The 12831-nt window shown below is 52.2% G+C and overlaps 1 long non-coding RNA gene across 2 annotated transcripts in view; it reads left to right on the top strand.

The window, feature by feature from the left end:
- Window positions 1-12831, top strand: part of LOC125563222 — a 33764-nt gene that overhangs the window by 1560 nt on the left and 19373 nt on the right. For both annotated transcript variants that reach the window (XR_007308235.1, XR_007308236.1), the window contains exon 2: window positions 9846-10246. This is a non-coding gene — a long non-coding RNA (uncharacterized LOC125563222). The remainder of the gene's footprint in view (window positions 1-9845; window positions 10247-12831) is intronic.

Raw genomic sequence — 12831 nt, 5'->3', positions numbered from 1 at the left:
GAAAACGAGGAACGTGGATTGGGCCGCCAACCTACGGAGCGCGGAATAACCGTTTTTCGGCCGTAAATTCAAAGCCGCTGGCGTGGCGTTTAAGCCTGAGTTTTACTCGAACACCTCGCTCCCGAACTCCTCGCGAATTTCTCGCAGCCTCTTTTTCATCTTTTCGCGTGTCTCCAGGGAGGGCCCTTCCCTGCTTTTTTTATCACGCGGTGCGAGGCCGTGTCGAGCTCTGATAGCGGCGCGTAGTATCTCTCTTGTTCCTGAAGTATTAGCCGAAACTATTCGTCTGAGATATGCCCGTCCTGCAGAGCCTTAGAGACCAGCTCGCTGATCGAGTTTTTCTTACTCTCCGCTAAAACCACCGTGTCTTCGTGTTTAGCCACCCTGCTCGTAAGACCCCTAGAGACTATCCCTGCGCCTGCGCCCACGACACCGACCAGCCCAGCGACCCCTGCCAGCGGACCGCCGATCAGAACCCCTATCCCACTCAAAGAGACCCCCACCCCGGCGCTGGAAAGCGCCCTTGCAGCGATGCCGGATGCCACAGGCACAGCATGGGTAACGGCAAAGGCGCGCTTATACTTCTTCCGCACCTGTCGATGATGCGTTATCTCGTTGTCTAGAACCGCCTGAGTGTCACATATTTTCTGGAGTCGGAAGCTTTGCATGTCGCCGCCGATGCTTACCGGAGCGGTAGGCGTCATGTGCGTACCCTTCGGGGGGCAGACGCTGGGAAGCGAGGGGTATGTGGCACCGCTGCTAACGTCGCTGTTTGCCATGCTTGTTACGTCGGACCTAGGTTAGCTCTAATACGAGGCGAACAGGCTTGCCCTTAAAGTCCACCCGTCTACCGCGGTCATCCCTGATCCATATTTGGATACTCGAAACAAACTCAGAGGAAGATGTTGCGGCACAAACGGGGATGTCGGGTCCATAGACGACTTTCTCGTGCGGCCTCCCGCGGGTTTCTAGGCAAGCGAGAACGTTTGAAGGCTCGCCTAAGGCGAGGCATTGCGTGCGGTCTACGATATCGCAGAAGACGTAGAGGGCCTCTATTTTCGGCAAAGCCACCTTAAGTGGGGGGACCCCCAAGGGCATTGCGAGGCCCCGCCCACCCAACTGATCGTCTTTAGCCTCTAGGCCAAATAGTGCGCAAAGCTCGGCATTCAGGAACGCAACGCCATTGGACGTGAGCGTGATCTTCCCGGTGAGGGGATCCAGCTTCGCGGTCAGAATCTGGCTTTTAGCGCGGTTGATCGTTTCCACGATGGACTCGGCCGTGTGGTGCCCGGCTGGCAGAGTAGCGATGGGCGGGAGGGAGGCTATAGTCGTTATCTGCTGCTCCCTCTCGAGATTATACCAGCTGTTAAACAGCGAGCACTGCCGGAGCGCCACAAAGCGTGGGCGTCTTATCGGCTGCCCGAAGAAGAGCGTCAGTTCACCGGAGGTGAACTCAGCGTGTAGGACCACCATTGTGTTAAACATAGCCCGCCTTCGTGTTTAATAGGGTTGAGCATGGATTGGGAAGGCTGGCAGATGCTGAACGAGGTCCCCCGAAGGAAGGAGGAGGAGACGAAGAAGGCGGCAGTTGCGGCGGGAGCCTCTATAGCCGAACATATCAAACACGCTATAGCCGAACAAGCCAAAAAACCGGTTTCCCTAGGTTTCCCTAGGTCTCTGACCCTCGCGCAAAAGCTGCTCTACGTCGTGCCCGCGACCCCCGTGGAGAGCACGGCCTCAGACATCACCCCACTACTCACGCAGCTGGAGATACACGTGGCTGAGGACAAATCATTCACGACTAGGGTCCGAGACATATTCAAAGAGACAGTAGTCACGCACAAGTCCGCCAAGGAGTCTCGCCGGTGGCTATCGGAGCCTTCCTATGGGTACTGGCCACAGCAACTCAACTTCGCGGTCTGGTGCGCAACCGCCGGTTGTGGGGTGTCCCTAACTGACCCCACTTTCGCCACGCTCCCCTCTGTCATCAGGGGATTTCTAAGGTTTCACGTCTACTTCACCACAAGGAGGATACTCTACGAGCTCGGCGTCCCCCTGCCTGGCGACAACACGTTCGCGCAAAAAGGTAACCCCTACAAGAAGGCCGCTTTCGAGCGTCTGTGCATAGAGTTCGGTTTGCCGCGTAAGCCGGACTTCCGATGGAAAGGCGGGCGGAACCACGGGCTAGGCGATGTGTTTGTGTTCTACCCGGGGGAGGGGTATCGCAACGTGCACGTGATCCGCGGCTACGACACGGCGGAGGATGAGTACCCGAGCCACCTCAATCTGTTTAGCGACGAAGGTGGGACGTACAATAGTGGGAAGCAGGTGGGTTACATACGCAACGACGACCACGGGGGCGTGCAATATAGCTGGTTTGCGCCTCCCAAAGGCGAGGGGCTGACAAAAGCAGGGCTAGGGAGACTCGACCGCTCGGTCGAGGCGTTCGTCTACACGGTGCTTGGTGCACAGGTAAACGTCCGTTCCTCCATCGCAGGGGCCGGTGGGCCGGCCATGGAGGCGCAGGCGGAGTTCACGGAGCTGCTCGAAGACGCGATCATAGAAAACGACATCGCTCAAAGCGTGCAAAGGTACCAGTTAGCCGTGCAGGAGGCCAAGGTAAGACTGAGTCTTGCGGTTGCACCAGGTGTGTGGCTGATGCCAAGCGATCTGGTGATAAACACGCAAAGCGTCGTGGGCTACAACAATAAGCTGCAGAAAGCCACGGACTCCATGAAGCTCGGCGCAAACGCGATCAACACCGAGACAAAGCCAGTCGGTGCTCATAACATGGCCGGTGGGCATCCTAGGGTGCAACACGCGACTGACCACGTGCCGCCCCGGCGGCAAAGCGCCCCTGCGAAAGTGCACGCGGAGGGCGCGGCTGCCCCGGACCTGGGCGGCGCCGGTGCCGTTCCGGCGTCGGCACGACAGGCTGCGCATAGCACGTCGGGCGAAAAGAGTGACCACACCGTCCTCGAGGTGGGGTTGTCGGTGCTCGTGGCGGCCGCGGCGTATTACTTGTTCCGATGATTGCTTAGCATTCGACGAACCAAGAACGCGGCTACGGCTATAATGAGCAGCCACGCATTTTCGCCAACGAATTTCACCGCTTCCCCTGCAGCCTTAAACACGAAGTTCGCGATGCTGCCTACTAGCCCAAGGAGAAGCTCGCCTAGCTTTTTCCCGATAGCCTTAAGCCCGTTACCGACCCCTCTGGCCACGGAGGAGAGCGACCTGCCGAGCGACTTCACAATGGCCGCGATCGTCGTCGCTACGGCCACCCTATAGCGGTGACGGTAAAGCCGTGCTTTTTGAAGATGGCTTTGATGCGCTCGCTTAGCGGCTTTTGGTTCTCGAACTCTCGGTTTTCGCGTTCTAGTTCGCCAATCTCGGACAGCCTCTCCTCGTTGCGCTCACGGGCCTCTTGGCGGCGACTCTCTGGCGTGTTAGGGTCGTCGATGGTCTCCCTGTCTGTGGCTACCACCCCTTGCAGCTCTTGGACTCGTTCTGTGTTCTCCTAGATGACCGCGTCTATCTCTGCCACGGACCCCATCGCCAGCTTGAAGCCTTTCAGCTTTGCAACGTCCTGTCAAACGCCCCTGTCCTCATTGAACAGCTGTCTTTGTTTAGTCCAACCTCCTTTGTCGAGGTTGCGAAGCTGTATTAGCGTCTTTCCCCTACGGTCTGACTGGAACCGTATCAGATTCTCGTTAAGGTCTGGGTATTCCTCCCTGAGGGACTGGAGACCGAGTCTTCTCGCTGCACCCTCTGTGATGAACGAGGTTTCAGCGGTCGTTTGCGTTGCGCTTTGCGTTGCGCTTTGCGTAGCCATGCTATGCGCAGCATGCATACGAGATGACGTGCTCGTCATTGGGATCGACTCCCCATCGTCGGGGCCAAACGGGATAAGGGGTGTCGTCTCGTTGTCCCCCGCTCCGCGATCGGCGGACGCACCCGGCAAGGTATCGTCAATGTCAACGTCAACATCACCCATGATGCGTGCGCATAACTCGTGCTATGCTATATTAGACATGTCTAACAGTCCGCACCATAGCCACGCGGCTTCGTACTTTATGTACACATACGTATATGACATATAATATACGTAATAGGGATGTCAGTCAGAGATAAACTTGACCCCCAACGAACACGCAGAACTCTGGGGTTGAAAGCCGAGAGAACTGTTCACCGGGTCACTCTCAACCCGTCGACGGCCTCCCCAGGCGAGACGCTATATGTGGCGGTCCCAAAGCTATCGGAAGGCGTCACGCTCGTGCCTGGCTCCTTGAGGGTCGGTCTCGATCTCTCCGTCTCAGGCCGAGAGAATAATACCGTCGTGAACAACGTCGGCCGAAATCTTGTGAGCCGCCTGAAAATCACGTTTGCAGGAGAAACGCTCCAGGACACCAACCGCTACGACGTCTTCAAGACGTATGAGGAGCTTTACCTGTCCATGATCGAGAGAGAGGACCGCCTGGAGCAGGGCATACAGTCAGAAAACATGCGCAATCTTCGCTCCAAGGCTGGCGATAAAGCGGCTAGTAACGCCAAGGAGAACGCTCTAAACGCCGCCCACGGGGCGAAGTACACCGTCCCGCTAGACCATTCCCTGCTGACGGACCACGGCGTACTGTACCCAAGGGCGCTCTCCGAGGCGCTGCTCTTCGAGATCACGCTCGCAACGGTTGACCAGGTAGTAGTCGGAAGCGATGCTACCAAATTATCCTATGGCATCAAAAATCTAGAGCTGGAATACGAAAGCCTGAGGGACAACAACCTCGCGAGGTCTGCAGCCGCCGCCTACCAAAACGGCACAACGTTCTTCTACAATCAAGTGAACCTTCACAAGACCTCCATGATTAGCAAAGGGACGGACAGCATAATCAACGAGAGTGTCAACCTGCCGCGAAGTTCTATGAGTGGTCTATTGCTCCTCTTTGTGGAGCCATACACAGCAGGGGCTCGCGACTCTGAGAAGTTCGTGTACCCCGACATCAAGAGCGTTCGCGTTACAATCGACGGCATGCCAAACAAGGTCTTCAGCCAGGGGCTGCGCCCCACGGATTTCTGGAGGGAGGCGAAAAGGCGGTTCGTCCGCCCCTCCCCGGGGGGCACAACGGAGCACCTGCCGCCTCGGCAATCGGCCCCGAGTCGTTCTATGGCGATAACAAGTTTGCTCTGTGGATCGACCTTTGAACGACGGACGACAGTGCTATCCATGGGGGTGGTCTCCAATTGCTCAATACCCGCGACGGTGTGCACCTCGAGATAAAACGCACGGCAAGCGGCACGGGTACCGTAAACTGTCACGTGTTTGTGGTGGCCGACGCCCAAATGAACCTTATGAACGGACAGCTAGAGTCCATACAATACTGAGCACAGACAGTTTCTGCGCGGTATGGACCCGAAAAACATCCCATTTAACGCTCTCATCGTGGGCCCGACATCATGCGGGAAGACCCGATTCATAGTGGACCGGCTGCGCGGCCCTTTCCGGGGCAAGTTTGACTACCCTCGGCGAGGGCGACAATCGTCTGTTTGTCATCGCACCTGAGGCGGGTCAGATCGACATACTGCTGAGGTTTGTCTCCGCTCTCTTCGAAGGCACTAATACGCTAATCATACTCGACGACTGTGCGGCCTCGAAAGACGTAAAGAGGCGCTCTGACCAGCTCGTCAACTTGGCGTTCAGCGCGCGCCACGTGGGTATTAGCGTGTGGGTGATCACGCAGCAGCTCACCAGCATCACTAAGCCGTTCCGTGAGAACATCGCGGCCTTGGTGGTCTTCTATACCCCGAGCAAGGCGGACATGAAAGCTATCCTGCATGACTACGGCGCGGAGCTCTCAGAAGAGAAGATGAAAGAGTACATGAAGGCTGAAGTTAAATAAGTGGTCGGTGCCCACAAGGAGGTTTGTCAGATACGCGGCTTCTTCACGGGCGCGGACTACGATCGAGGACTCGTCGCCATGGCGAGCGCACTTGCCTACGAAACGGACAGCGAGATATCGACCCTCAGGGTACTGCGAGTCTTCGCCGCCGGGGCGGCACGCGATGGAGTGGGGGAACTTGATGGAGTCCGTTTTTCCGACGCTATACAACACCTCCCTCGCCGTGGCCATGACGAGGTCACCCGAGTCTTACAGGTCCTTGAGCTCTGGCGTGGTGATCCAGCCCTCGTTACGCTTCAAGTGCTGCCCCACCCTCCCGGAAGTGTAGGGGTGGCAGGCCTCAGAGAACTCCCACTCGGTCAGCTGAATGGCCCCGGTTAGTTGAAGAACCTCGCTCAATGGCTGTCCCACAACATCCGCGATACGATAAACGTTCGTAGGGAAGCCGTATTTCCGTACCAGATCAATGGCGTCCGAGGCGCCGCCGAAGACACTGTCCTCGCATCCTAGGTACGCCGCACTCATGTCGATGTGCGCATGAGGCTGCGCCCCTATGTTTTCCTTGCTATTCCACACTTTGGACTCAACCTGCGCCGCTCGCCAGACGTCCCTGTATTTAAGAGGCGTTGGCCTGATGTTCTCTCTTTGGGTCAACTTCTTGAAGCGATACCCTATTGCACCGCCCATCGAGTGCGTGGCTTCGGTGTACTCTTGGTAGGCTTGGTGGTCATCAGGGAGCCATTGAGGATCATATCCAGTCTCGTCTGTAAACGCCCTGTCGATAGCCCATCCGTCTTGTCCCGATCGGTACAGTTTGCCTTCGTGCGTGACTATAACGCGCCCACACAGCCAGACCCTCGTGCTTCTGGGGATCGCCCTGTTTATAAAGCGATTGAGCACCTCTCGCACTTCTGCCTCGCGCGTTTTTGTGGCGGCACTGGTAGCGCGAGGCGCTGCCTTCCCCTGACATAACGAACAAAGATCCCCCTCAGCCTCGAAGTCTAGGCCGTGTACTTCCCCGAGTCCCACAGGACGTTACCCAGGGCGTCCACGGCTACTAGCTTTACCTCGAGCTTCTTTTCCATCTCAAAGAGGTCTTCTTTGGTGCATCCCGTAGTGGCCAGCTTCTTGTCGAATCGCTCGAGGATCTTGCCTCGTGTCTTGGTTAGACCAAGGGAGCGCGAGGTGCCGCGATTCCTCAAGAAGTCGGCAACATAGATCACAACACAGTTAGCGAAGGCGTCACTCCCCTCTCGCTCAAACATTGGCCCAGGCTCACCACTTTGGTCAGGTAGAGGGCGAAGCTCGTATCTCACGTAGACGAGGTACTCTCGTCCTTTCTCCCAAATACCCGCATCGATGCCTTCCAGGGCACCGACTGCGATTTGGCCCCCTCTTTTGACTAACGACCCACCGATCTTGTACTCCAAGCGCCCTTCCTCCTCTGTGATTGGCGCCAATGGCTCTGCGGGGGCCTTACCAACGACCGTTAAGAGTCTGTAGCGCCGGTCGGGGTCCACCATCTCGAGCACCGGTGGCAACACTGCGTTTGCCCGCAGAGACTCCCGCTCGTGCGAGACCCACCACGCCGAGCCATCGTCATTAATGTCAGGACCCCGCATAACCGGCTTTAGAGCAATGACACCTGCTCCACCAAGATCTCGTATCTCCTGGTAAACACCGGCGCTTATGTCTCGGCCCCGAAGAGTGGCATCCACGCTTGGGAACCGAAGATGGGCGCCGCCGGCGAACAGAGAATAGTACTTCTCGGGGTCTAAGCTCTCTGGGCCCTTTTGTCGCCGTCCCGGCAGCAAAGGGTCGAACTCGCGCCAGACTTCCTCTGTCCACACTTTCGCCGGTACGAGCGGCTTAAGCAGCTTGTGTTTGACATCGTCGGGGATGTCCTCGTCCAGGATGTTCTGGACCAGCCCTGCCAGCAAGGCGGGCGCCTCTTTGTCACGCATGCTATTGAGAACCTCCTCTATGTAAGCGTCCATGTTTGGGCACACCTTGTGCCACCCAGTCTCTAACTGCCCGTATCACAACCGGCGGGACGAGTGTTTGGGTACACCTTGTGCCACCCAGTCTCTAATTGCCCGTATCACAGCCGGCGGGACGAGTGTTTGGGTACACCTTGTGCCACCCAGTCTCTAATTGCCCGTATCACAGCCGGCGGGACGAGTGTTTGGGTATGCCTGTGCCACCCAGTCTCTAATCGCTCGTATCGCGGGCCGCGATGTCAGACAGGACGAGCGTTTGGGTATGCCTTGTGCCACCCAGTTTCTAATTGCCCGTACCGCGGGCTGCGATGTCAGACAGAACGAGTGCGAACCATTCCCGAGCGCGCCTCTCGACGCCACGCATCCTTTGCCCTTCACGATTCGCTCCGCAGGGGCGGCACAACCGCGTCTCCGACTGAGTCCCTATGCCGCAGATCCTGCACGGCACGGGGAGGGGGCTGCCCTTACGGAGCCTTTGGAGGTGCACCTTGCAGTAGGTGTCCATGCACCTCTGGCCGCACGTGTTTGCGTGGCCGACCTCTAGCGACCCGCAATAATCTTTTCCGCACTTCATGCTTCGAACGCTCGGTATACCACAGGACAGACGGAGGTCTAATTGCAAGTCCTTGGGGGTTCGAACTGCATTATTGGAAAAATATAGCCATGATACTTCATAACAGCTTTATTCATTAGAGTGCGAGTCAGAAAGTTCTTAAAAACGTATGTCATGACGTACCAAGCTCAATTATCCAAGATGGCGGCTCGACTCAAACATGAAATTAGATCTGAAATGATTGGCTGGAAACTTTCAGTAACAACCGATGGGAAAGAGGAGGATGCCTTTGTAGATGGTGTTTTTAAAGAGTTCGATCGCCTCTTTGAAACTGTATTTCGGAAACAGGAGGCTTCTGTGGCAAACAAGGACTGCCGTAAAATCGTAGACCTATGGCCGATGATCGAGCGTTCGATAAAATGAGATACATGATGCCATTTATCGCCGTATTCCCTCAATGGCATCGCCCTATCGTTGCTGCTTTAGCAGAGAAATCCCGAGAGAATTTCAAAGTCATGAAAACAAGCATAATTGAACGACCAAACGGGGGGATTGGGAGCAATTCAAGCAAAAATTCGCGCCTCCCAAGCCTGAGACGGGGCTGGGAGGCCCGGAGGGGCGATTCGCGCCTCCCACTCGTTTCTATGAAACCCCCCAGTCCCCCCCGTGCCAAAACCCGTACCATCGCGAGAAAGCTGTCAATATGCAAATTTTTGTTGCAAATTATGAATCAAACTCCGGTTAGTTCTCCTCTTCGAAAAAAGAAAACATCTGTTCAATTTCAATCACCTAAAACGTGACTAAAAAGATTGAACAGCAAACGCAGCAAAGACAAGTTTTGTCTTGTTTGTGGAATACGTTTCAAGACATCTGGGCACAGGCAAGTTTCTTCAATGTAGATATCGCACAGTTGGACTCTAAGAAAATGTTACAAATCTTTTTGGTAAACTTAGATCAGCTAATTTCAGAAGAATATGCAAAAGCTGTAAACGGTCGATTGACCCGTTAGTCAAAAAAGAAGAAATTCTGAATGAAGATAAGGCATTGAATGGCTTCTTTTATAATTTGTCTCGTGATATTTCTATGGAGGACGCCGTTTTGAATGCAGTATTATTATCCCACAGTGGATATACGCTTCTCACATGAGCTAGTCATTGTGGGCTCGAATATTGGCCAGTAATTAATAAATGGAGCATGCGCTCTGGATCTCCCATCCACGATGGTGGACGGCAGTTTGATCAAACGAACTTGCAACCCATGGCAGAGGTCTCTTTTCCTTGCGAACTCCAGCCCAGGGAAATACAGAGAAAAGAGGCCTCTGCTAGCGGGGAAAGAGAGAGGTAAACCACTTTTTTCTTTCCTCTGAGATGATGTAATGTATAAATTTGATTGTTTCAGGCTATGTGTTGATCATTGTTGTGCCGTCACTTGTGGGTGTCATCCTCATCAGCCTTGGATGTTGCATATACTGCTGTTACCGCCGCATCCGGAGGAGGAAAGGATATAAACGGGAGAAAGACAGAATCAGACGGAGGGAGAAAAAACGTCAGCGCAGCCAGGAGAAGCATCTTCTCACTAATACGGATGATGAAAATGAAAATCTCTAAAGCTTGAATCACAGGTTGATTAGTTGGGGACCACTGTATCATACTAGTGCCATGGGAAATGTGCTCTGATATTCTTCCTTGCTTTGGGAATCATCAATACCATACATCATTTATAGTAGCATTTGTACCTTGAACTTGACAAATTTTTTCTTGAAATTTTCGTCCGACTATCATAGATTTAGAGAACAGTAGGTTTGGTTTAGTATTACCATTGTACCTACCATTGTAAGGAAAGGATAATGAACAGATGGCGATGAGTACACAGGATCTTAGGTGCCAAAAGGTAGATCGTTTCTTATGATCCCCCCCCTAGCAAATCTCTATCCATATGACACCCATGATTGTGTACCATCCTCCTCCCCCTAGCAAATCTGGGTACACGCCAAGGGAGATAATGAGTGGTTCTCATAAAGCTGTGAAACACACTTTAGCTTATTTAGCACTAATACACTCTCATGTATTTGATCTCCCTTGTGCTGGCTTTATTACACTTTCACTATTGCCATTTGTTTCACCGGTTTATGAAAACCAGTTTAAATTCACTCATTGATTGAGTGTTATTTCCATTTTTCAATTTATTTAAGGTGTAGCAAATACAACAAGGTGTATCAAGTGTAGCAAATAGGTATCTAACCTAGGATTTTTTCATAAATTTTCTAATTTTCACATGAAAAGTACATTCTAGTAATAGCTTTTTTGTAAATATTATTTCTATAGCATGGAGATCCCCATCACCACAAAAATCTTGTAAATACTAAATCGTTTGATAAAGGGATAAAGGGAATATATATTACCAATATAGTATGTATGCCGGCACGAAGCAAACAGCTAAACTGCAATACGCATATATGAGCAGCAATAATTCAAATGCACTCGTAGGTAAACCTGTCTTGTTTACACTGTAATGGAGGACCATGAGGGAGGTGTCCTTCCTGTTTTAAAGAAAATGTGTAGGAGTCCAAATTCACAAATTTCCCCCAGACCTATGTTTCATATTTTGATGCTCATTTTTTAAGGTGGCACCCGCCACCCTCATCTTGAGAAATTCTTGAGTTGAGTTAAAGAAATTTGAGTTGAAGAAATGTTGATGCATTGAGTTGAAGAAATTTTGGTGCAATGTATGTCAGTCTGTGAGTGGTATATGTACCACCAAAAAGATGCAGTAAAACAATTAGATAGTAAGAATAATCTATTTGAAAGGGATTGTTTTTTTGATATTTTTGAATTGATTAAATGACAGTAAAAACGCTTTGATGTCTGTTTTGTTTCATCTCAAAAGGCCGCTCTAGATGCGATTGCTTGATATCGCTTATTAGGTGGAGATGTCTCTCTAGACGTAATTGCTTGTTAGCATTCATTAGGTGGAAAGGCCACTCTAGACGTGATTGCCTGTTAGCCCTTATAAGGTGAGGAGAGGCCACTCTAGACGTGATTGCCTGTTAGCCCTTATAAGGTGAGGAGAGGCCACTCTAGACGTGATTGCCTGTTAGCCCTTATAAGGTGAGGAGAGGCCGCTCTAGACGTGATTGCCTGTTAGCCCTTATAGGGTGAGGAGAGGCCACTCTAGACGTGATTGCCTGTTAGCCCTTATAAGGTGAGGAGAGGCCACTCTAGACGTGATTGCCTGTTAGCCCTTATAAGGTGAGGAGAGGCCGCTCTAGACGTGATTGCCTGTTAGCCCTTATAAGGTGAGGAGAGGCCACTCTAGACGTGATTGCCTGTTAGCCCTTATAAGGTGAGGAGAGGCCACTTTAGACGTGATTGCCTGTTAGCCCTTATAAGGTGAGGAGAGGCCGCTCTAGACGTGATTGCCTGTTAGCCCTTATAAGGTGAGGAGAGGCCGCTCTAGACGTGATTGCCTGTTAGCCCTTATAAGGTGAGGAGAGGCCGCTCTAGACGTGATTGCCTGTTAGCCCTTATAAGGTGAGGAGAGGCCGCTCTAGATGTGATTCTTTGGTAGCTTTTATTAGGTGGGAGTGGCCTCCACCCAAAATCTCTGGTAAATATTACATATCCTCATAACACCAATTGGAAAAGTGCTGTCCCAACCCCTCTTTTGCCACCTTTGGAACCAGGTGGCTCGTTGAAACCCCCTCCGGCCACAGGCCTGGCTGGAGAGCACATAACAAGCATGATATGCTATTAGTTTTTTTTATTTAGTTCACAAAAGTATATCTATGATAAAAAGTATGTTAATCTCCGTTGTACTATACAAACCCTATTTACACTACTCTCCAGTAACCAAATTACAAAATAAAAAAAGCTAATTTTGATCTTTATATTACAATGGTATGAAAATTCCATAAACCTATTATTATTTTTCATTTGCTGGGCGGGAGTGGTAGGGAACACCTCTGCACATGCCTCTGTAGCTCATCAAACGAGCGTGTGTCTACGTCTCCGATAGGGGACTGGATCTAGCAGGTTGTGATCGTCACGTCGCTACAGCTGGTAGAGGGTAGCCAGGGGATCCAGTTGCGAGTACTAAAAGAGAAGTGCAATATCAGGCATAGCAAGTATAGAAAACTACCCTCCTCCAGGCATCTTTTTTGCCCAGAAAGCTCCAGAAAAGAAGGCGCTTGGGGGCCCTGTCCTTCCCTTTTTAAAAGGAATTTGTTCAACACAGGAAGCCCAAAAAGCAATTCGGATTTCATCCCGTTTTTGTGACGTTTAAAGACACCTGCAGAGAGGGTTACGGGTAGTTTGAATATTCCCATTTTGTTTTTAATGAAAAGAGTATTTTGTCTTTACAGTAAAGAGTATTGCCTGACCAAACG

Source organism: Nematostella vectensis, chromosome 5 (assembly GCF_932526225.1).
Source record: "Nematostella vectensis chromosome 5, jaNemVect1.1, whole genome shotgun sequence".
Lineage (NCBI taxonomy): Eukaryota > Metazoa > Cnidaria > Anthozoa > Actiniaria > Edwardsiidae > Nematostella > Nematostella vectensis.
Note: the sequence above shows the minus strand (reverse complement) of the source record. Positions and strands in the feature narration are given on the sequence as shown.